The sequence below is a fragment of the Mesoplodon mirus genome (genome assembly GCF_964341445.2).
Source record: "Mesoplodon mirus genome assembly, contig: SUPER_14_unloc_6, whole genome shotgun sequence".
NCBI classification, from domain to species: Eukaryota; Metazoa; Chordata; class Mammalia; order Artiodactyla; family Ziphiidae; genus Mesoplodon; species Mesoplodon mirus.
The window spans coordinates 34,248-58,428 of NW_028295694.1; the positions used below are offsets into that span (position 1 = coordinate 34,248).

At 46.4% G+C, this 24,181-nt stretch overlaps 1 pseudogene across 1 annotated transcript; it reads right to left on the bottom strand.

Annotated features, from left to right (window-relative positions):
* Positions 1-852: 852 nt before the first annotated feature.
* LOC309816172 (protein FAM170A-like) lies at positions 853-4,905 on the bottom strand (annotated as a pseudogene). Its single transcript has 2 exons — positions 4,836-4,905; positions 853-1,543 (listed from the first exon to the last, which is right to left on the bottom strand). The product of its transcript is annotated as a protein FAM170A-like (transcript).
* Positions 4,906-24,181: the final 19,276 nt, after the last annotated feature.

The following is a 24,181-nucleotide window of genomic DNA, read 5'->3' on the forward strand; positions in this document are numbered from 1 at the left end:
TGTTAGACTGAGTGCCGGTCCCTTCATCCTCCTTCAGACCACGGCATTCTGTCTGCTACTCTCCCGAGGGTCCTTTCTTCTCCCTGGAAGGGATAAAACAAATGAGGTAGAACAGGAAGAGACAAGAAGCACTCCAAGCTCTGCTGGTCAGGGTTACCCTCCAGCATTGCCTTAATGCTCAGAGCCACACACACCACAGTGAGCTTGGCTCCAGATCAACTACCACGCAACGAAGGTTCTGGAACATTTCCATATCTCGGGGGACCTCATTTCCACGTGACTCTCTTTCATATTCCCCTTTGTCACAGAAGGCTAGGTCCAGTGGTCCGGGTGAGATCTTGGCTCAGGCCCAAGGCTCTCAGACCTCAAAGTTCTGGTCCTGCAAGGGCCCCTGTCCTCTCTTGAGACCACTCCTGGCTCTCTCTGCCGAGAAGGAGCTGCTGGCAGTACGTCCTCTAAGAGTTGAGGTCCATCGTGCAGACCCTGAGAAAACTCCTAGGAAAAGGCTCCACCTTCTTGTTTACGTCAACAGAGGTCAATGCCTTTGTTAGTGCTGGGTGTGTCCCATTTGATGCAACTGCAGAGCCATTAGGTCAACCAGCACATGTGTGCGGCCCCTTCCCTTAGACTCCTCTGGGCCCTCGTGACATAGGCTCAGAAGACTGCCAGCCTCAAGCCTTACCTCTTCCAAGGGACGGCCACACCGTCTTCCAGGATCTTCTGTCCCATGAATCTCAGTTGCTGTTTGGAACTCAAAGGAGAGAAAAGACCCTGCCTGCGGGGTCTCTTTGGGCTGGGGCCTTCCCCCGTGGGCTGCTCTCCCTCATTCTCCTTTTCTTCTTGCTTCTCTACCTCCTTCTCCTCCTCCTCCTCCTCCTCCTCCTCCTCCTCCTCGTTCTCCTCCTCCTCCTCCTCGTCCTCTTCCTCAGGGGTGCTCTCGGATTCCACATTGCCCATCCGCTGGGCCATGGTGAGATGAAAGGCACGGCAGCTGAAGCCCTGCAGGACGCCGCCCTTCACGTGCTGCTGGAGGATCTCCAAAGTGGGAAGACCCGGCAGCAGGCCATGCACCTGAAGCCGGTCTCCATGGTCAGCATCCAGTCCGCTGTCTTGGCGCTGGGTCTCTCCTCAACGGCAGGTGGCCCTGATGGGCTGCCTGGCTCTGCCCTTTCCTCATACTCTTTCTCCTCCCCAGTGGGCTCACTGTCAGACAGGAGGCTTTCGGTGCACACATCAGAAGAGGGGTCAGTGGCTACTGCGCACACATCCTCAGGAAGGGTCACTTCTTCTATCCTCAGCTGCTTTTCAGGCAACTCCAAGGGTTTCTTTGTCTTCCAGGAGACAGCGACACCCTTGTTCACTTGTACCTGCATGTAGTATATTTTCATGCCCCTTTCCTCTTTGTCTGGGTGCAGATAGTTCTTACAGGGTGAAGAGGGTGAGGAGGAGACACAGTGTGATGGGGAAGCGGTCTCTCCTTCTTCCTGATCCTGGGCTAGGGGTGGTCTAGGCTGGGCAGTGTCTCGATGAAATCTCCGGATTCCTGAAAAAGGAAATTAAAATCATAATAACATGCATGGGCCATGCCGGAAGCTGAGGGAGCAGGTGTGGTAGACGAGAGAGGGACATTGGCACGACATAGCAATGTCGTGAGCTTGGTGTCCGTTGGCCGTAGGACGGAGTGGTGTATGTGGTGTCATCTGTGGGCTTTTCATGTGCGTGGGGGGGTATACTGGAGCGGTGTCTGTATACAGGGGTGTGGAGTATGGTGGTGAGGGCTGTAGTATGTGAGGGATGCGGCTGGATGCGTGTACGATGAGGAGTGTGAGTTTGGGAATATCGGTGGTGCATTCCTTGTGGAATGGGGCTGTGGTGCAGGAGAGTACTGTGGAGCACGTGCTTGGGGTTGATGTGCACTGAGAAGGGCTGTGCCTGGAGGGCGCGTGTATGTGTGAGCTGTGTGCACCTGAGCTGGATGGTCCTGCTCTCAGGCTGGAGGTGTATGATGCAGAACTCTGTCCTTCTCTGGAAGCAAAGGCAAAGACAAAGCCTACATTTTCCTCTGAAGATGCTTAATCTGGTCCCTCTTCCCTCCACCTCAAGCCCAGACCTTTCCGGCCCCTGCTCCTTGACTTCCCCACCATGGTAGTAGCAGTATTCACACACACACCCCCAGACTCAGCTGGCATCCACGCCCTCGGAACAGCTCAGCCATCCTGCCCAGGCTCCTCCACAGAGCCCTCATCACCTCTGATGACCCTGGATTTCCTCTCAGCCTCCCTGGGATCTGTGTGCCTCCTGCTTCACAGCCAAGCACCCCGTCACCTGAGGAGCCCCACGCCCTTACCAGCGTAGCTGAGCTTGCGCAGAGTAGAAGTACAGAAGAAGTATTTAGAGGCAGAGGAGACCTCCACTGCCCCTGGGCTGCAGCCTTGGGCCACCACAGTGGATCCAAGCCGAGGGGGATCCTCTTGTGACTTCGAGATTCCTGAGGGAGGAATGAAAGGCTCAGGGTGGGTTCATCAGTCCTCTGTCCACAAATATTTACTGAGTGTGTGACACGTGTCAGGTGCAGTGAATACACACAGTTGAGAGTGTGGTTCCCAGTGGATCCTCCAGGATTTTATTCCCATCAATACTTATTCTCTCACTGCCTAGTTGGTAATGTAGGCCTCGGTGGTGACTGTGAGTGTGTGGGAAGAGTGAGTGATGTGTATCAGTTAAGTCTGTGGTAAGTGTGGGGTTGGCATGGGGAGCACAGTGCAGACGTGTCTATCTGTGTCTGTGGCCTTTGTGTGCATGGTTTCTGTTCACAAGTCAGGAATTCTGGGACATGTAACGTTTCCTCATTACATGGTGTGGCTTGTATTTATGGTGTGTGTTCATTCATTCATTCACCAAGATTCAGTAAGCAGCTACTCCTGTGTATCCGGCACTCTTCCATTGTTGTAGTCTTTGGTAACGCTGCACATTCTAGTAGGGGAAGACACACACTAAACAAAACTACAATAAATATATAATACATCAGCTGGTGGTAAGTATATAAGGGTTGCCAGACTTAGCGAACAAGAATACAAGGCACCCAGTTAAATTTCAGTTTCAGATAAACCCAGAATAATCTTTTAGTGTAAGTATTCCCATGCAGTATTTGGCCTGACTTAGTTTTAGTGTAAGTATAGCCCATACAATATGTGGGACATACGGATACTGAAAAATTACTTGTTGTTTATCTGGAATTCAAATTGAACTGGATAGCCCATATTTTCTCTGGCAATCCTGACATGGGTTACTGAGACTGTGGTTTACTGTGGTTTGTACAAAGCGGGTCTGGCATTACGCAAGAATGTGTTATAAGTGTGGTGTGTATGACACGTGACTGGTTCTTATAGAGGTATTTAGAGATGGCTGAAGTTAGTTGTGTTTGTGCAAGAGTTGAGGAGATACATGTATATAGTGTGTGTGTGTGTGTGTGTGTGTCCTATATATATAGTGTGTGTGTCTATATACATATCTCATCTCCAGCGTTTGGTGTTGGAGGAGAGGATTGTGATACAGGTGGGTTGTATGAGAATGTAGTACAGGAGGGATGCGTGTATATACCTCCATGTGCTGTGTGTGGTTTACTAAGGAAGTTATATGTGGGGTGTGTGATATTTTTGCTGTATCAGAGTGTACATGGGTGTATGAGTTACTGTCTCATAAAACACCCCTAACAAGAATTCTGTATACACTCTTACGTACACCGAGTGTCAGCCAGGTCCAGGCAGGGTGACAAGAACTTTACCACGCAGACTTTATATATGGTAAGCACTCTACCCCCATTCATCTCGCTCTTCTCTGCACTACCAGACACACACACACACACACACACACACACACACTCACACACACACACACACAGGAACATAGAGCAAAATATTCTGAATGGTCAGGGGCAGTCACTGCCTTCCCCAGCCTGTCCCAGCCACTGCCTGGAAATCTGCCTGCTGTCTAGAGCTCCATTCCCAGGGCCCATCCTACAGTCTCCAGGGCCCTGGGCCTGGTAGGAGCTACTGGGCTCTAATCTGGGGCAGAGGCCTCTAGCTGGAGCTCTGGGGTGACCACCCCTCTCCCAGGGTAAGCTACTCGCCTACATTTAATGCACGCAGGCACCACGTGGCCCGTGGCTCTCAGAGCTCCCCGCAGGACCCTGAGGCCATTTCTCACCCCCGCTCACGCGGTCTCAGTCTCTGGAAAACCCTTGCCTTCCCTTGATCTCCTTTGGGAAATTCTTCCTGTTGAAAGAATAAAACCTCCTTGCTTTCAATATGACACCATCCCTAGACAAACAATCTTCTTTCAAAGTACATTCCACTTGTCAAGATATTTTTCAACAGGGCCTTCAACTCATGGGGCTTCTCTTTCCACTTTGGTAAAAGAGGCCAAGCAACTCATGGGTCTCTCTCAGCATCCTTGCATCCTTCACATCCCCCACCTCATGACCCCAGGGAAAGATCCAAGAGCATAAGAGAGAAATCGGGGACTGAGAAAAGCTGCACCTCTAGGTCTGTGCAAGCAGGATGCAGCCTGCTATGAGTCCGACGAAGCTCCAGGCCCGGCTGCCCCAGGAGAGAGTCCTCAGACCAGCGGAGCTGACCTCCCATCTCCCAGGGGGCATCTGGCCGTTCTGTGCAGTCTCACACCACAGGGACCCTCCGGATAGATACGGCAGCATCAGTGAGACAAGGTCTCTCGCTCCCTTCTTCACAGGTGACACGTTCTCAGTACCCCGCTTCCTAGAGAAGGTTCAGTTTGGCAGAAACCCATGTGCCCCAGACAAGTTGCCCCCCACATACCTCCTCCATTCTCGGCAGTTTCCTGGGACTCTTCATTTTCCAGATGTTTCCTCTTTTGTCGCCATTCCATCGTACCAACTAGAAGTCTCCCTTAGAAGATGCCTCAAGAGATGTCCAACTCCTCCTCTTCCCTACAGGTTGGCCCTTCTTGGCTCTTGGGCAATCCGTTGAAATGATTCAATACAAACAAAAATAGTCAAGTCTCCTAAATGGCTGAAATACTTGTACCACTTTGTGAACCAGCAGTAGTGCCTAGTGCTCACCAGGGCTGTTATGTTTGCAAGGTTGCCAGGCTCACAGTGGAATTCTGTGACCTCAGTGATGACATCAGAGCATTCGGTGGACCTAGGTTGAGCACAGTGTCTGCAATAGCACAGGCCCCATTTTCAAGAACAATTCCTTTTTCCCAGCCGATGCTTTCCCGTGAAAGGGAAAGGTTCATACCATATCTATTATAAATTGTATCATACCATGTCTATTATAAAATTCACATTTTGATTGGAGATCTTTTAATGTCTTTTCTAGAGAGATTTAATATGAATGTTTTAAATGGTCTCCAGTTTCCCTGTGGATTATTGACATTTTAAACTCTGCACTTCAATTATCCCTCAATACGTGAAATTTTGTCACGGCTATTTCTGTACTTAAAGATGAGGAACTATATAATTAATTTCTTCATTTTTTCCCCATCTCTTTCCAAGGTACTGCATTTGATTGTGTCTTGCGACTGAGTGAAAAATGCTAGTCCTTGAGTCAGGACATTGGGCCCTTTAGCAAGTAACTCAACCTATCTGGGCTTCAGCTTCTGTATGTGCGATCAAGAGGCTTGGACTAGCTGACTTTTCAAATGCTGTGTTTCTTTGATTCACTCTCACTTACTGATCTGCTCCTTGAGAAGAGGGTCTGTTCTCATAAAGTAACAACAGTCTTTTCCTAACCTTGGGTTCGGCGGAGTTTAACTGTTCGTACTCAGTTCGTTAGTTATACTGCCTTCTACATATGCTTAGCTCTAAATGATTTATACGGCTCTTGTGACAATTTTTAGATCTTCTTTTTTTCTTATTTTCTTTTATAGTTTCTAATTTGTTATCGCCAGTGTAGAGGAGCCTGATTGATTTTTAAAATTTATTGATCTTGTATGTGTGTGCCTTGTTGAACCGTCTTATTAGTTCCTGCTAGTTTATCTGTGGGTTCTTTTGGGTCTCCTAGATAAATGAGCATATTAAATGTAAATAGTGTGTTCTTTGGATAAAGTTTATTTTCTTGCATCTCTATATATAGAAGCAATATGTTGAATTGATTTAAATATTTAAACACTTACATACCTGTTATCACAATCTAACATTCTTTATCTTATTTTCTTTCAATCAATATTATGTTTTCAAGATTTATCCACGTGAATCCATAGAGATCTAGGTCTTTGATTTTTGACTGTTTGATATTATGTGATCACATGCATATAGCATCATTTATATTCCATTCAAGCATTATTGGACAATTGGATTGTTTCCCTCCCTTCTCTAGAACAAACAACATTTCCTAGAATATCCCTGAAGATGTCTGACAGTCGAGAAGGGCCAGGCTGCCTGAAGGATTGCTACTTGCTTTTAGCCACCTTCCAACCGGCCGTCTCCAGCCAGCAATTTGAAGCACAGCTGAAATGAGAACTGCCTCAAATGTGAAGATCTTAGGAGCTTCCTAGAAGGTGGGAGGTTAATGATAGGCATCCTGCTGGGATCCCAGGGGAGTCTGAGCTGGCCTGAAGCTCATCTTCCTCCTCCACCTCTCAAGAGAAATGTGGAGGAAAGAAGACTTCAAAAACTGTGAGCAGGCAGAGGGAGAGATATTGGGGGCCGAAGCTGTAACTGAGGTCTTGGAGAGGGCTGTGAGCATGCAGAGCCTCTCGAGAGCCAGGCTCTGCCTTCTGAGAACTTCTCCCCTAAGGCTGCTCATAATTCACGTGATACCAGCCATATAGAGCCGACTTGGCCCACACTGTCACAGAAAGCCTTATCAGAATCTCTTCTTCTTCATACACTCTTGTGTCTGTTACTTGGTTCTTGCCTTTGGTACTCCACTGATGTGAACCACAGTCGCCAGGGGATGGAGGACACTAGTGACCCATCTTGCTCTGTGGCCTCAGTCCACAGCTGGAGGGTAAGGGAAGAGGCCAAATGAAGGTCAAGAAGGAAAGATGGAGTTTGAAGAGAAGACCTGAGTTAAGGGTGTCTTCTCAAGTCTTGATGACTGAAATGTAGCTCCAGTACCTGAAGTCCTGCTTGTTCTCAAGGCTGACCTCGGGGCTGGGTGCACTCAGTGAAGGAATCGTATACACTTAGTATTTCCTTGCTTGCTCACACTTGCCCTCCTCTGATACACCCTCTGCAAGACTGATCTTCCCCTGAAACAACATTCCACCTGCCACTGTCATCTCATGAACGTTTGCTTCCCCTTCCTAGTGTCCCCCTAGAATGCCATTGCAGCCAATTCATAATTTGATAATCATGCTGCTTACCATATTCTCAGCAACTTCTGAGAAATTTTATTCCCTTTATTCCATACTCTTCACCCATCAATAATCTTCCTTAACTTCCTAGCTGCAGGTTAACCCATTCGGAATCATTTCTTTTGCTTTCTCTTCTTTGGCAAATCCTTTCTACCTTTTAAGGTCTTTTTCTTGTCTCTCTACCATCTTGCCTTCCTGAACTTCTTTTTTTTCCGTTTAAGTAACCTTTCAATCTCCTTCCCCAATTTCCTCATTCACATTGAGAGTTTATTCCTCACACGTTAGACAGCGGTTTATGAATGGCCAGGCATAATGGACTCAGAATGAGTTGGCACCCTCGAGGTACCTGTCTTGCTGGGGAGCCACAGGTGAAGGGCTGGCTGCTGGACACATGTTTGCATGGAGTCAGGCTGAGTGGCCTCAGGGTGTTTGCTCTGCACTTGTGTGTGTTTCTCCCTAGTTGGTTTCCTTGTCCAGCCACCTGTGATCTCCCTCCTTCCAGCCCAGGGAATCCTTCTCATCACAGGGGTAGGATGTTTGTCTCATTTTCCATCACATCCTTTCCCCAAAGTTTGGTTGTGAGTTGTTCCCATTCCAAAGACCTTTCCTCTTTGAAGAGAAAAGAGAAAATCTTGTCTCTCCTTTTCTCTCACTTCACTTCTGCTCTATTATCTCCTCCGTCCAGAATGGCCCACTGACTCAGATGGGTGTAGATCCAAAGATGGCAAGAAATGCCAGCAATTCTGAGATAATAATACGGATGGATCAGGAAAACTTGAAAACCTTTATCCCGCCACATTAAAAAAAATTGCACTTCCAGTGTATTCAGAGTCTCAGTGTAGAAACACAAATGATAGAGAAATTGAATTACACTCAACTTTTTCTTTCCTCCTTTCCTGATTTATTCTAATCCTCCAAGTTAACATGATGAACTCTTTGTTGTGTAAAGTTTCAGACATTTTCTACCCATGCACACTTTTCTTCTTTTCACATTAGAGTGTGAACTAGGTCACTTTCAACATGCTGTGATTCTGTGATTCACTGTCTCCCACCGAGTCATCCACGGATAAAGTCATCTGTTTCACGGAGAACTATTTCCAATAGCTAATAGCCAATGTCTGTGGAGTGCTTACTCTGTGTCGGTTTCTTGTAACTACTTTACAGATCATTTGTACAGCGTACCCATGGACCAGGTACAATTATGACCCCCAAGGGACAGATAAGTGCAGATAAGTACAAATAAATACAGAGGCCAAGTGACTTGTCCAAGACACTGGAGCAAATCAAAATCCATGCCTCTGTAATCATTTTGCTCTATTGCCTCTGTCTGGGAGGCTTGATGATTTGGCAACTAAAACCTTAAATATCATGTTCCATTTTTATATCTGTGACACAAGCGTGGGGCTGTGATACAGGGTAACTAACCTGACTACTTTTGAAAACCCTTATGCACCTGGATGAAAGTAAGCCAGGGACTGCAAGCCATAGATTTAAGGTTTCCTACCAACTTTTAAAAATAGCTTCTTGAATGCAATTTATGTAGTGTCAAGTCTAGGATGTAGTCCAAATAGTAACAGAAAAATGGAGATATGTAGAAAAATACTTAAAGTTGACAAGTATTGGGAGTGTAGTATTTTTGGGGCCAGCGTGTAGACCACAGGAAAACTTGCTGTTTCCATCCCAAAGGGAAGAGCCCTACGTTGCAACTGCCAAGGTCCCTGGGACAGCAAGTGTGCTCACTGCTTAGTAAAGAAGCATCCTCAGTTTGATAGAATCATATGGGAGCCTTACATTTGGTTAGCAGTTCTACATTCTTGATGTAATAATATTTTCAGGGTGTGGGAGGGTATCAAGCTCTGAAAATACCCTTGGAGAGATCTGCTTATTAAGTTTGGCTTTTTCAGTCTCCCTACTACTTCTTTACTAAACACCAGGCGGTTTCCTTCACTTTTCAGAACCATATTGTTTTTCCCTTCTCTAATGAACCTTGAAATACTTTTGGATGAGCTATTAAGTTTGGGAAAAATAAACATCTCTTTAAAATAAGGAAGATAATAACAATGACAAGTAGAAAAAGCTCTAAAACAGAGAATATCCTCCATTCTAGCCACTGACTGGGAGTGGAAGGTTCGTGCTCGCTGTCCAGGACGTAGAAATAAAAGTTGAGGAGGCGCTGAGGCGTCTCCTGGATCTCTATGAGCCTCCATCATTTCTGCTGAGTAGGGTTGACAGATAAAATATAGACTGTTTAGTTAAATATGAATGTTTGAAAAGCAACGAGTACATTTTGAAGATAAGTATGCCCCAAATAGTTCATAGGATCTACTTATACTAAAAATAATGACTTATTATTCATGTGAAGTTCAAGTTTAACTGGGTATCCTTTATTTTTATGTACTAAATCTGACAGCCCTACTGATGATCCACAATGGAGGCAGTTGAGGAGCGGTACATGCTGGCTCTCGGACAGTCAGAAATGGCTTCAGCAGATCCAGGTACAGTATGAAATTCTTTTCGGATGTAGCTCAGAAACCATGGCCTGTCCTTGACTGCAAGTACTACCTCGGGTTTCCCTGAGGTGGGGTAAACCTTCCTCTTAATGGCCTTTTGGTAAGTCTGGAAGACCATATCCAAGGGGAGCCCCAAAGTCAGTTTCATCCTCACAACCATGTTTCCAATTCCTGGAATTGGCTGCATGTGACTCACAAGAGCTGAGGAGGTTTGTGGAAGTTGGGAGTGTCATAGCTTGAACCCTTTGTAGGTAAAGTTTTGCTGTTGTGAGAGTTTTAACAGGAGCAATGTGAAAAACTCCATGTCCCCAGGTAGATAGAAATAATCCTGTTCTACCTGTGTGTATGTGACAAGTCTCTAATGGTTCAGAGAGCAAGTATCTGGTCTTAGAAGGACTGATCCAAGCTTGGATGTTTCTGGTGACAAGGCAAGGTCCTGAGTTTCAAGTTCACCTTTTATGGTTGAGGAGACAATAAGGTGGTCAGAAGGGAAATCATGGAGGAGACCTTGGCTTCATCCATCGTGCAGGCTTGTATATGTGGTTCTATGTAGATTGTGTTTCAAAGGTGGAGCTTGTTTACAACTATGAACATTCTCCGATGTGCTTTTTGGACCTTCATTCCCAGAGCGAGAGCAGTGCCGAGGCTCTAGAAATGCCATGGATATTCTGAGCTGTCAGTGGCATTTCCCCGGTACTGTTCCCTTGGTGCCGCTCCTTGAAATGTCCAAAGGGATTATCATGTGTCTTGTGGCGGGTCCTAGCATTGTGAAAGGAAGCTGCTGCACCTGGCTCAGAGGATTTCGGATGTGGTGGGAGGAGGAGTAGTAGTACGACTATAAATTGTATCACAGCATATCGATTCCATCTTGAGAGTGGGGTTGGGGGGTTATGAAGGGGGGCTGTTATTGTACTTTTATACATTGTACCCTTGAAACTAATTCAATTTTTAAAAATTAATTAATTTATTTGGGGCTGCATTGGGTCTTTGTTGCTGCTATTGTGCGTTCTCTAGATGCAGTGAGCGGGGGCTCCTCTTGGCTGTGGTGCACGGGCTTCTCATTGCAGTGGCTTCTCTTGTTGCGGAGCATGGTCTCTAGGCACGCAGGCTTCCGTAGTTGTGGCACGTGGGCTCGGTTGATGTGGCACACGGGCTCTAGAGCGCAGGCTCAGTAGTTGTGGCGCGCGGGCTTAGTTACTCCGTGGCACGTGGGATCTTCCCAGACCAGGGCTCGAACCCATGACCCCTGCATTCGCAGGCATATTCTTAACCACTGCTCCACCAGGGAAGCCCGATAATTCAGTTTTTTATGAAGAGAAGATTCCTAATATTATTCCAAAATTTTAAAAATATGTAGTTGGATAACACTATGAAAAATTAACTGATATATTCTTTTATTATTTCTCTTTGCTCCCTGGATCTTTTTCCCCATCCAGTCAGCTAGGCACTGTGAGTTCATTGCATTAGAAAGGTAAAGACTCAGCAGAAATGAGGGAGAAAAACAGAAAAGTCTCAGCTTTGGAATGTTCACAACGGAGGCCACAGTAGAACAGGTGAGAATTCTGTGAACCAAAAATAAATGTCGTCTCAAATGCAAAAAAGTATTCTCTGCACTGGGAGGCAGGAGAGGGAGGGAGGGAAGGACTGAAGGAGAGAGATCAGTGTGGCCAGGGACATGGAGACTGTGCTTGAGGACGATATGCCCAGGAAGAGAATCAGAATCTGGAGAAGATTCAGCCTGCACGTGATCATTGCCTCCAGCCAGCACCCTCATCTCAGACGTTGGGAAATTCAGAGAGAGAGTGGGAGTACGTCAGGAGGGCCACGCGCATAGTCTGTGTGGCAGGGGTTGTGGCCGTTCCCTATTTGTGAGGAGTCCCCAGCAATTTGCAGGCCTCTTCTGGAAAATGCTGGCGGACGTCTCTAGTGCTTATGTGAAAGCTTGTTCACAAACCTTGAAAGATACAGATGTAGATGACAGATAGATGCATAGATAGAAAAATGTCATTAAATAAAAGCTCCAGGAAAGGTTTGGAAAATGCCCTTTATTGCATAGGACGCTTCTATTGTCATATGATGTTAGACTGAGTGCCGGTCCCTTCATCCTCCTTCAGACCACGGCATTCTGTCTGCTACTCTCCCGAGGGTCCTTTCTTCTCCCTGGAAGGGATAAAACAAATGAGGTAGGACAGGAAGAGACAAGAAGCACTCCAAGCTCTGCTGGTCAGGGTTACCCTCCAGCATTGCCTTAATGCTCAGAGCCACACACACCACAGTGAGCTTGGCTCCAGATCAACTACCACGCAACGAAGGTTCTGGAACATTTCCATATCTCGGGGGACCTCATTTCCACGTGACTCTCTTTCATATTCCCCTTTGTCACAGAAGGCTAGGTCCAGTGGTCCGGGTGAGATCTCGGCTCAGGCCCAAGGCTCTCAGACCTCAAAGTTCTGGTCCTGCAAGGGCCCCTGTCCTCTCTTGAGACCACTCCTGGCTCTCTCTGCCGAGAAGGAGCTGCTGGCAGTACGTCCTCTAAGAGTTGAGGTCCATCGTGCAGACCCTGAGAAAACTCCTAGGAAAAGGCTCCACCTTCTTGTTTACGTCAACAGAGGTCAATGCCTTTGTTAGTGCTGGGTGTGTCCCATTTGATGCAACTGCAGAGCCATTAGGTCAACCAGCACATGTGTGCGGCCCCTTCCCTTAGACTCCTCTGGGCCCTCGTGACATAGGCTCAGAAGACTGCCAGCCTCAAGCCTTACCTCTTCCAAGGGACGGCCACACCGTCTTCCAGGATCTTCTGTCCCATGAATCTCAGTTGCTGTTTGGAACTCAAAGGAGAGAAAAGACCCTGCCTGTGGGGTCTCTTTGGGCTGGGGCCTTCCCCCGTGGGCTGCTCTCCCTCATTCTCCTTTTCTTCTTGCTTCTCTTCCTCCTCCTCCTCCTCGTCCTCCTCCTCAGGGGTGCTCTCGGATTCCACATTGCCCATCCACTGGGCCATGTTGAGATGAAAGACACGGCAGCTGAAGCCCTGCAGGACGCCGCCCTTCACGTGCTGCTGGAGGATCTCCAAGGTGGGGAAGACCCAGCAGCAGGCCATGCACCTGTAGCCGGTCTCCATGGTCACTATCCAGTCCGGTGTCTTGGCCCTGGGTGTCTCCTCGACGGCAGGTGACCCTGATGGGCTGCCTGGCTCTGCCCTTTCCTCATACCCTTTCTCCTCCCCAGTGGGCTCACTGTCAGACAGGAGGCTGTCGGTGAACACATCAGAGGGGCAAGTGCCTACTGTGCACGCATCCTCAGGAAGGGTCATTTCTTCTATCGTCAGCTGCTTTTCAGGCAACTCCAAGGGTTTCTTTGTCTTCCAGGAGACAGCGACACCCTTGTTCACTTGTACCTGCATGTAGTATATTTTCATGCCCCTTTCTTCTTTGTCTGGGTGCAGATAGTCCTTACAGGGTGAAGAGAGTGAGGAGGAGACACAGTGTGAAGGGGGAGCGGTCTCCCCTTCTTCCTGAACCTGGGCTAGGGGTGCTGTAGGCCAGGCAGTGTCTCGAAATCTCCGCATTGCTGAGAAAGGAAATTAAAACCATAATAACATGCATGGGCCGTGCCAGAAGCTGAGGGAGCAGGTGTGGTAGACGAGAGAGGGACATTTGCATGACGTAGCTATGTCGAGAGCTTGGTGTCTGTTGGCCGTAGGATGGAGCGGTGTATCTGGTGTCATCTGTGGGCTTTTCATGTGCGTGGGGGGGATACTGGAGCGGTGTCTGTATACAGGGGTGTGGAGTATGGTGGTGAGGGCTGTGGTATGTGAGGGATGCGGCTGGATGCGTGTATGACAAGGAGTGTGAATTTGGTAATATCGGTGGTGCATTTCTTGTGGAATGGGGCTGTGGTGCTTGGGGTTTATGTGTGCTGTGAAAAGGGCTGTGCCTTGAGGGCAGATGTATGTGTGAGCTGTGTGGACCTGAGCTGGATGGTCCTGCTCTCAGGCTGGAGGTGTATGATGCAGAACTCTGTCCTTCTCTGGAAGCAAAGGCAAAGACAAAGCCTACATTTTCCTCTGAAGATGCTTAATCTGGTCCCTCTTCCCTCCACCTCAAGCCCAGACCTTTCCGGCCCCTGCTCCTTGACTTCCCCACCATGGTACTACCAGTATTCTCACCGCACCCCCAGTCTCAGCTGGCATCCACGCCCTCGGAACAGCTCAGCCATCCTGCCCAGGCTCCTCCACAGAGCCCTCATCACCTCTGATGACCCTGGATTTCCTCTCAGCCTCCCTGGGATCTGTGTGCCTCCTGCCTCACAGCCAAGCACCCCCTCACCTGAGGAGCCCCGCACCCTTACCAGCGTAGCTGAGCTTGCACGGAGTAGAAGTACAGAAGAAGTATTTAGGGGCAGAGGAGACCTCCACTGCCCCTGGGCTGCAGCCTTGGTCCACCACAGTGGATCCAAGCCGAGGGGGATCCTCTTGTGACTTCGAGATTCCTGAGGGAGGAATGAAAGGCTCAGGGTGGGTTCATCAGTCCTCTGTCCACAAATATTTACTGAGTGTGTGACACGTGTCAGGTGCAGTGAATACACACAGTTGAGTGTGTGGTTCCCAGTGGATCCTCCAGGATTTAATTCCAATCAATACTTATTCTCTCACTGTCTAGTTGGTAATGTAGGCCTCGGTGGTGACTGTGAGTGTGTGGGAAGAGTGAGTGATGTGTATCAGTTAAGTCTGTGGTAAGTGTGGGGTTGGCATGGGGAGCACAGTGCCCACGTGTCTATCTGTGTCTGTGGCCTTTGTGTGCATTTTTTTCTGTTCACAATTCAGGAATTCTGGGAAATGTAACTTTTCCTCATTACATGATGTGGCTTGTATTTATGGTGTGAGTTCATTCATTCATTCACCAAGATTCAGTAAGCAGCTACTCCTGTGTATCCGGCACTCTTCCATTGTTGTAGTCTTTGGTAACGCTGCACATTCTAGTAGGGGAAGACACACACTAAACAAAACTACAATAAATATATAATACATCAGCTGGTGGTAAGTATATAAGGGTTGCCAGACTTAGCGAACAAGAATACAAGGCACCCAGTTAAATTTCAGTTTCAGATAAACCCAGAATAATTTTTTAGTGTAAGTATTCCCATGCAGTATTTGTTCTTACTTAGTTTTTGTGTAAGTATGGCCCATACAATATTTGGGACATACTGATACTGCAAAATTACTTGTTGTTTATCTGGAATTCAAATTGAACTGGATAGCCCATATTTTCTCTGGCAATCCTGACATGGGTTACTGAGACTGTGGTTTACTGTGGTTTGTACAAAGCGGGTCTGGCATTACGCAAGAATGTGTTACAAGTGTGGTGTGTATGACACGTGACTGGTTCTTACAGAGGTATTTAGCGATGGCTGAAGTTAGCTCTGTTTGTGCGAGGGTTGTGGAGATACATATATATATATATATATATAGTGTGTGTGTGTGTGTGTCCTATATATATAGTGTGTGTGTCTATATACATATCTCATCTCCAGCGTTTGGTGTTGGAGGAGAGGATTGTGATACAGGTGGGTTGTATGAGAATGTAGTACAGGAGGGATCCGTGTATATACCTCCATGTGCTGTGTGTGGTTTACTAAGGAAGTTATATGTGGGGTGTGTGATATTTTTGCTGCATCAGAGTGTACATGGGTGTATGAGTTACTGTCTCATAAAACACCCCTAACAAGAATTCTGTATACACTCTTACGTACACCGAGTGTCAGCCAGGTCCAGGCAGGGTGACAAGAACTTTACCACGCAGATGTTATATCTGGTAAGCACTCTAACCCCATTCATCTCGCTCTTCTCTGCACTACCACACACACACACACACACACACACTCTCACACACCCACACACACACAGGAACATAGAGCAAAATATTCTGAATGGTCAGGGGCAGTCATTGCCTTCCCCAGCCTGTCCCAGCCACTGCCTGGAAATCTGCCTGCTGTCTAGAGCTCCATTCCCAGGGCCCATCTTACAGTCTCCAGGGCCCTGGGCCTGGTAGGAGCTACTGGGCTCCAATCTGGGGCAGAGGCCTCTAGCTGGAGCTTTGGGGTGACCACCCCTCTCCCAGGGCAAGCTACTTGCCTACATTTAATGCACGCAGGCACCACGTGGCCCGTGGCTCTCAGAGCTCCCCGCAGGACCCTGAGGCCATTTCTCACCCCCGCTCACGTGGTCTCAATCTCTGGAAAACCCTTCCCTTCCCTTGATCTCCTTTGGGAAATTCTTCCTGTTGAAGGAATAAATCCTCCTTGCTTTCAATATGACACCATCCCTAGACAAAATCTTCTTTCAAAGTGCATTCCACTTGTCAAGATATTTTTCAACAGGGCCTTCAACTCATGGGGCTTCCCTTTCCACTTTGGTAAAAGAGGCCAAGTAACTCATGGGTCTCTCTCAGCATCCTTGCATCCTTCACATCCCCCACCTCATGACCCCAGGGAAAGTTCCAAGAGAATAACAGAGAAATTGGGGACTGAGAAAAGCTGCACCTCTAGGTCTGTGCAAGCAGGATGCAGCCTGCTGTGAGTCCGACAAAGCTCCAGGCCCGGCTGCCCCAGGAGAGAGTCCTCAGACCAGCGGAGCTGACCTCCCATCTCCCAGGGGGCATCTGGCCGTTCTGTGCCGTCTCACAACACATGGTCCCTCCAGATAGATACGGCAGCATCAGTGAGACAAGGTCTCTCGCTCCCTTCTTCACAGGTGACACGTTCTCAGTACCCCGCCTCCTAGAGAAGGTTCAGTTTGGCAGGAACCCATGTGCCCCAGACAAGTTGCCCCCCACATACCTCCTCCATTCTCGGCAGTTTCCTGGGACTCTTCATTTTCCAGATGTTTCCTCTTTTGTCGCCGTTCCATCGTACCAACTAGAAGTCTCCCTTAGAAGATGCCTCAAGAGATGTCCAACTCCTCCTCTTCCCTACAGGTTGGCCCTTCTTGGCTCTTGGGCAATCCGTTGAAATGATTCAATACAAACAAAAATAGTCAAGTCTCCTAAATGGCTGAAAAACTTGTACCACTTGGTGAACCAGCAGTAGTGCCTAGTGCTCACCAGGGCTGTTATGTTTGCAAGGTTGCCATGCGCACAGCAGAATTCTGTGACCTCAGTGATGACATCAGAGCATTCGGTGGACCTAGGTTGAGCACAGTGTCTGCAGTAGCACAGGCCCCATTTTCAAGAACAATTCCTTTTTCCCAGCCGAAGCTTTCCCGTGAAAGGGAAAGGTTCCTACCATATCTATTATAAATTTTATCATACCATGTCTATTATAAAATTCACATTTTGATTGGAGATCTTTTAATGTCTTTTCTAGAGAGATTTAATATGAATATTTTAAATGGTCTCCAGTTTCCCTGTGGATTATTGACATTTTAAACTCTGCACTTCAATTTTCCCTCAATACGTGTAATTTTGTCACAGCTATTTCTGTACTTAAAGATGAGGAACTATATAATTGATTTCTTCATTTTTTCCCCATCTCTTTCCAAGGTACTGCATTTGATTGTGTCTTGCGACTGAGTGAAAAATGCTAGTCCTTGAGTCAGGACATTGGGCCCTTTAGCAAGTAACTCAACCTATCTGGGCTTCAGCTTCTGTATGTGCGATCAAGAGGCTTGGACTAGCTGACTTTTCAAATGCTGTGTTTCTTTGATTCACTCTCACTTACTGATCTGCTCCTTAAGAAGAGGGTCTGTTCTCATAAAGTAACAACAGTCTTTCGTACTCAGTTTGTTAGTTATATTGCCTTCTACGTATGCTTAGCTCTAAGTAATTTATATGGCTCTTGTGACAATTTTTAGATCTTCTTTTTTTCTTATATTCTTTTACAGTTTCTAATTTGTTATCGCCACTGTAGAGGAGCCTGATTGATTTTTAAAATTTATTTTTTTTTATTTTTTATTTTTTTAAATTTATTGATCTTTTATGTGTGTGCCTTGTTGAACCGTGTTATTAGTTCCTGCTAGTTTATCTGTGGGTTCTTTTGGGTCTCCTAGATAAATGAGCATATTAAATGTAAATAATGTGTTCTTTGGATAAAGTTTATTTTCTTACATCTATATATATAGAAGCAATATGTTGAATTGATTTAAATATTTAAATACTTACACACCTGTTATCACAATCTAACGTTCTTTATCTTATTTTCTTTCAATCAATATTATGTTTTCAAGATTTATCCACGTGAATCCATATAGATCTAGGTCTTTGATTTTTGACTGGTTGATATTATGTGATCACATGCATATAGCATCATTTATTTTCCATTCAAGCATTATTGGACAATTGGATTGTTTCCCTCCCTTCTCTAGAACAAACAATATTTCCTAGAATATCCCTGAAGATGTCTGACAGTCGAGAAGGGCCAGGCTGCCCGAAGGATTGCTACTTGCTTTTAGCCACCTTCCAACAGGCCGTCTCCAGCCAGCAATTTGAAGCACAGCTGAAATGAGAACTGCCCCAAATGTGAAGATCTTAGGAGCTTCCTAGAAGGTGGGAGGTTAATGATAGGCATCCTGCTGGGATAGCAGGGGAGTCTGAGCTGGCCTGAAGCTCATCTTCCTCCTCCACCTCTCAAGAGAAATGTGGAGGAAAGAAGTCTTCAAAAACTGTGAGCAGGCAGAGGGAGGGATATTGGGGGCCGAAGCTGTAACTGAGGTCTTAGAGTGGGCTGTGAGCACGCAGAGCCTCTCGAGAGCCAGGCTCTGCCTTCTGAGGACTTCTCCCCTAAGGCTGCTCATAATTCACATGATACCAGCCATATAGAGCCGACTTGGCCCACACTGTCACAGAAAGCCTTATCAGAATCTCTTCTTCTTCATACACTCTTGTGTCTGTTACTTGGTTATTGCCTTTGGTACTCCACTGATGTGAACCACAGTCGCCAGGGGATGGAGGACACTAGTGACCCATCTTGCTCTGTGGCCTCAGTCCACAGCTGGAGGGTAAGGGAAGAGGCCAAATGAAGGTCAAGAAGGAAAGATGGAGTTTGAAGAGAAGACCTGAGTTAAGGGTGTCTTCTCAAGTCTTGATGACTGAAATGTAGCTCCAGTACCTGAAGTCCTGCTTGTTCTCAAGGCTGACCGCGGGGCTGGGTGCACTCAGTGAAGGAACCGTATACACTTAGTATTTCCTTGCTTGCTCACACTTGCCCTCCTCTGATACACCCTCTGCAAGACTGATCTTCCCCTGAAACAACTTTCCACCTGCTACTGTCATCTCAGGAACATTTGCTTCCCCTTCCTAGTGTCCCCCTAGAATGCCATTGCAGCCAATTCATAATTTGATAATCATGCTTCTTACCATAGTCTCAGCAACTTCTGAGAAATTTTATTCACTTTATTCCATAGTCTTCACCCATCAATAATCTTCCTTAACTTCCTAGCTGCAGGTTAACCCATTTGGAATCATTTCTTTTTCTTTCTCTTCTTTGGCAAATCCTTTCTATCTTTTAAGGTCTTTTCCTTGTCTCTCTACCATCCTGCCTTCCTGAACTTCTTTTTTTTCCGTTTAAGTAACCTTTCAATCTCCTTCCCCAGTTTCCTCATAAACATTGAGAGTTTATTCCTCACACGTTAGACAGCGGTTTATGAATGGCCAGGCATAATGGACTCAGAATGAGTTGGCACCCCCGAGGTACCTGTCTTGCTGGGGAGCCACAGGTGAAGGGCTGTCTGCTGGACACATGTTTGCATGGAGTCAGGCTGAGTGGCCTCAGGGTGTTTGCCCTGCACTTGTGTGTGTTTCTCCCTAGTTGGTTTCCTTGTCCAGCCACCTGTGACCTCCCTCCATCGAGCCCAGGGAATCCTTCTCATCACAGGGGTAGGATGTTTGTCTCATTTTCCATCACATCCTTTCCCCAAAGTTTGGTTGTGAGTTGTTCCCATTCCAAAGACCTTTCCTCTTTGAAGAGAAAAGAGAAAATCTTGTCTCTCCTTTCCTCTCACTTCACTTCTGCTCTATTATCTCCTCCGTCCAGTATAGCCCACTGACTCACATGGGTGTAGATCCGAAGATGGCAAGAACTGCCAGCAATTCTGAGATAATAATATGGATGGATCAGGAAAACTTGAAAACCTTTATCCCTCCACATTAAAAAAAAATTGCACTTCCAGTGTATTCAGTGTCTCAGTGTAGAAACACAAATGATAGAGAAATTGAATTACACTCAAGTTTTTCTTTCCTCCTTTCCTGATTTATTCTAATCCTCAGTGCTACCATGATGAACTATTTGTTAGGTAAAGTTTCAGACATTTTCTAACCATGCACACTTTTCTTTTTTTTCACATAAGAGTGTGAACTAGGTCACTTTCAACATGCTGTGATTCTGTGATTCACTGTCTCCCACCGAGTCATCCACTGATAAAGTCATCTGTTTCACGGAGAACTATTTCCAATAGCTAATAGCCAATGTCTGTGGAGTGCTTACTCTGTGTCGGTTTCTTGTAACTACTTTACAGATCATTTGTACAGCGTACCCATGGACCAGGTACAATTATGACCCCCAAGTGACAGATAAGTGCAGATAAGTACAAATAAATAGAGGCCAAGTGACTTGCCCAAGACGCTGGAGCAAATCAAAATCCATGCCTCTGTAATCATTTTGCTCTATTGCCTCTGTCTGGGAGGCTTGATGATTTGGCAACTAAAACCTTAAATATCATGTTCCATTTTTATATCTGTGACACAAGCGTGGGGCTGTGATACGGGGTAACTAACCTGACTACTTTTGAAAACCCTTACGCACCTGGATGAAAGTAAGCCAGGGACTGCAAGCCATAGATTTAAGGTTTCCTACCAACTTTTAAAAATAGCTTCTTGAATGCAATTTATGTAGTGTCAAGTCTAGGATGTAGTCCAAATAGTAACAGAAAAATGGAGATATGTAGGAAAATACTTAAAGTTGACAAGTATTGGGAGTGTAGTATTTTGGGGGCCAGCGTGTAGACCACAGGAAAACTTGCTGTTTCCATCCCAAAGGGAAGAGCCCTACGTTGCAACTGCCAAGGTCCCTGGGGCAGCAAGTGTGCTCACTGCTTAGTAAAGAAGCATCCTCAGTTTGATAGAATCATATGGGAGCCTTACATTTGGTTAGCAGTTCTACATTCTTGATGTAATGATATTTTCAGGGTGTGGGAGGGTATCAAGCTCTGAAAATACCCTTGGAGAGATCTGCTTATTAAATTTGGCTTTTTCAATCTCCCTACTACTTCTTTACTAAACACCAGGCGGTTTCCTTCACTTTTCAGAACCATGTTGTTTTTCCCTTGTCTAATGAACTTTGAAATACTTTTGGATGAGCTATTAAGATTGGGAAAAAATAAACATCTCTTTAAAATAAGGAAGATAATAACAATGACAAGTAAAAAAAGCTCTAAAACAGAGAATATCCTCCATTCTAGCCAATGACGGAGTGGAAGGTTCGTGCTCGCTGTCCAGGACGTAGAAATAAAAGCTGAGGAGGCGCTGAGGCGTCTCCTGGATCTCTATGAGCCTCCATCATTTCTGCTGAGTAGGGTTGACAGATAAATTATAGGCTGTTTAGTTAACTATGAATGTTTGAAAAACAACGAGTACATTTTGAAGATAAGTATGCCCCAAATAGTTCATAGATTATACTTATACTAAAAATAATGACTTATTATTCATGTGAAGTTCAAGTTTAACTGGGTATCCTGTATATTTATGTACTAAATCTGACAGCCCTACTGATGATCCACAATGGAGGCAGTTGAGGAGGGGTACATGCTGGCTCTCGGACAGTCAGAAATGGCTTCAGCAGATCCAGGTACAGTATGAAATTCTTTTTGGATGTAGCTCAGAAGCCATGGCCAGCCCTTGACTGCAAGTACTGCCTCGGGTTTCCCTGAGGTGGGGTAAACCTTCCTCTTAATGGCCTTTTGGTAAGTCTGGAAGACCATATCCAAGGGGAGCCCCAAAGTCAGTTTCATCCTCACAACCATGTTTCCAATTCCTGGAATTGGCTGCATGTGACTCACAAGAGCTGAGGAGGTTTGTGGAAGTTGGGAGTGTCATAGCTTGAACCCTTTGTAGGTAAAGTTTTGCTGTTGTGAGAGTTTTAACAGGAGCAATGTGAAAGACTCCATGTCCCCAGGTAGATAGAAATAATCCTGTTCTACCTGTGTGTATGTGACAAGTCTCTAATAGTTCAGAGGGCAAGTATCTGGTCTTAGAAAGACTGATCCAAGCTTGGATGTTTCTGGTGACAAGGCAAGGTCCTGAGTTTCAAGTTCACCTTTTATGGTTGAGGAGACAATAAGGTGGTCAGAAGGGAAATCATGGAGGAGACCTTGGCTTCATCCATCGTGCAGGCTTGTATATGTGGTTCTATGTAGATTGTGTTTCAAAGGTGGAGCTTGTTTACAACTATGAACATTCTCCGATGTGCTTTTTGGACCTTCATTCCCAGAGCGAGAGCAGTGCCGAGGCTCTAGAAATGCCATGGATATTCTGAGCTGTCAGTGGCATTTCCCCGGTACTGTTCCCTTGGTGCCGCTCCTTGAAATGTCCAAAGGGATTATCTTGTGTCTTGTGGCGGGTCCTAGCATTGTGAAAGGAAGCTGCTGCACCTGGCTCAGAGGATTTCGGATGTGGTGGGAGGAGGAGTAGTACTACGACTATAAATTGTATCACAGCATATCGATTCCATCTTGAGAGTGGGGTTGGGGGGTTATGAAGGGGGGCTTTTATTGTACTTTTATACATTGTACCCTTGAAACAAATTCAATTTTTAAAAATTAATTAATTTATTTGGGGCTGCATTGGGTCTTTGTTGCTGCTAGCGGGCATTCCATAGTTGCAGTGAGCGGGGGCTCCTCTTGGCTCTGGTGCACGGGCTTCTCATTGCAGTGGCTTCTCTTGTTGCGGAGCATGGTCTCTAGGCACGCAGGCTTCCGTAGTTGTGGCACGTGCGCTTGGTAGATGTGGAATGGGCTCTAGTGTGCAGGCTCAGTAGGTGTGGTGCGCGGGCTTAGTTACTCCATGGCACGTGGGATCTTCCCAGAACAGGGCTCAAACCCATGACCCCTGCATTCGCAGGCATATTCTTAACCACTGCTCCACCAGGGAAGCCCGATAATTCAGTTTTTTATGAAGAGAAGATTCCTAATATTATTCCAAAATTTTAAAAATATGTAGTTGGATAACACTATGAAAAATTAACTGATATATTCTTTTATTATTTCTCTTTGCTCCCTGTATCTTTTTCCCCATCCAGTCAGCTAGGCACTGTGAGTTCACTGCATTAGGAAGGTAAAGACTCAGCAGAAATGAGGGAGAAAAACAGAAAAGTCTCAGCTTTGGAATGTTCACAACGGAGGCCACAGTAGAACAGGTGAGAATTCTGTGAACCAAAAATAAATGTCGTCTCAAATGCAAAAAAGTATTCTCTGCACTGGGAGGCAGGAGAGGGAGGGAGGGAAGGACTGAAGGAGAGAGATCAGTGTGGCCAGGGACATGGAGACTGTGCTTGAGGACGATATGCCCAGGAAGAGAATCAGAATCTGGAGAAGATTCAGCCTGCACGTGATCATTGCCTCCAGCCAGCACCCTCATCTCAGACGTTGGGAAATTCAGAGAGAGAGTGGGAGTACGTCAGGAGGGCCACGCGCATAGTCTGTGTGGCAGGGGTTGTGGCCGTTCCCTATTTGTGAGGAGTCCCCAGCAATTTGCAGGCCTCTTCTGGAAAATGCTGGCGGACGTCTCTAGTGCTTATGTGAAAGCTTGTTCACAAACCTTGAAAGATACAGATGTAGATGACAGATAGATGCATAGATAGAAAAATGTCATTAAATAAAAGCTCCAGGAAAGGTTTGGAAAATGCCCTTTATTGCATAGGACGCTTCTATTGTCATATGATGTTAGACTGAGTGCCGGTCCCTTCATCCTCCTTCAGACCACGGCATTCTGTCTGCTACTCTCCCGAGGGTCCTTTCTTCTCCCTGGAAGGGATAAAACAAATGAGGTAGAACAGGAAGAGACAAGAAGCACTCCAAGCTCTGCTGGTCAGGGTTACCCTCCAGCATTGCCTTAATGCTCAGAGCCACACACACCACAGTGAGCTTGGCTCCAGATCAACTACCACGCAACGAAGGTTCTGGAACATTTCCATATCTCGGGGGACCTCATTTCCACGTGACTCTCTTTCATATTCCCCTTTGTCACAGAAGGCTAGGTCCAGTGGTCCGGGTGAGATCTCGGCTCAGGCCCAAGGCTCTCAGACCTCAAAGTTCTGGTCCTGCAAGGGCCCCTGTCCTCTCTTGAGAC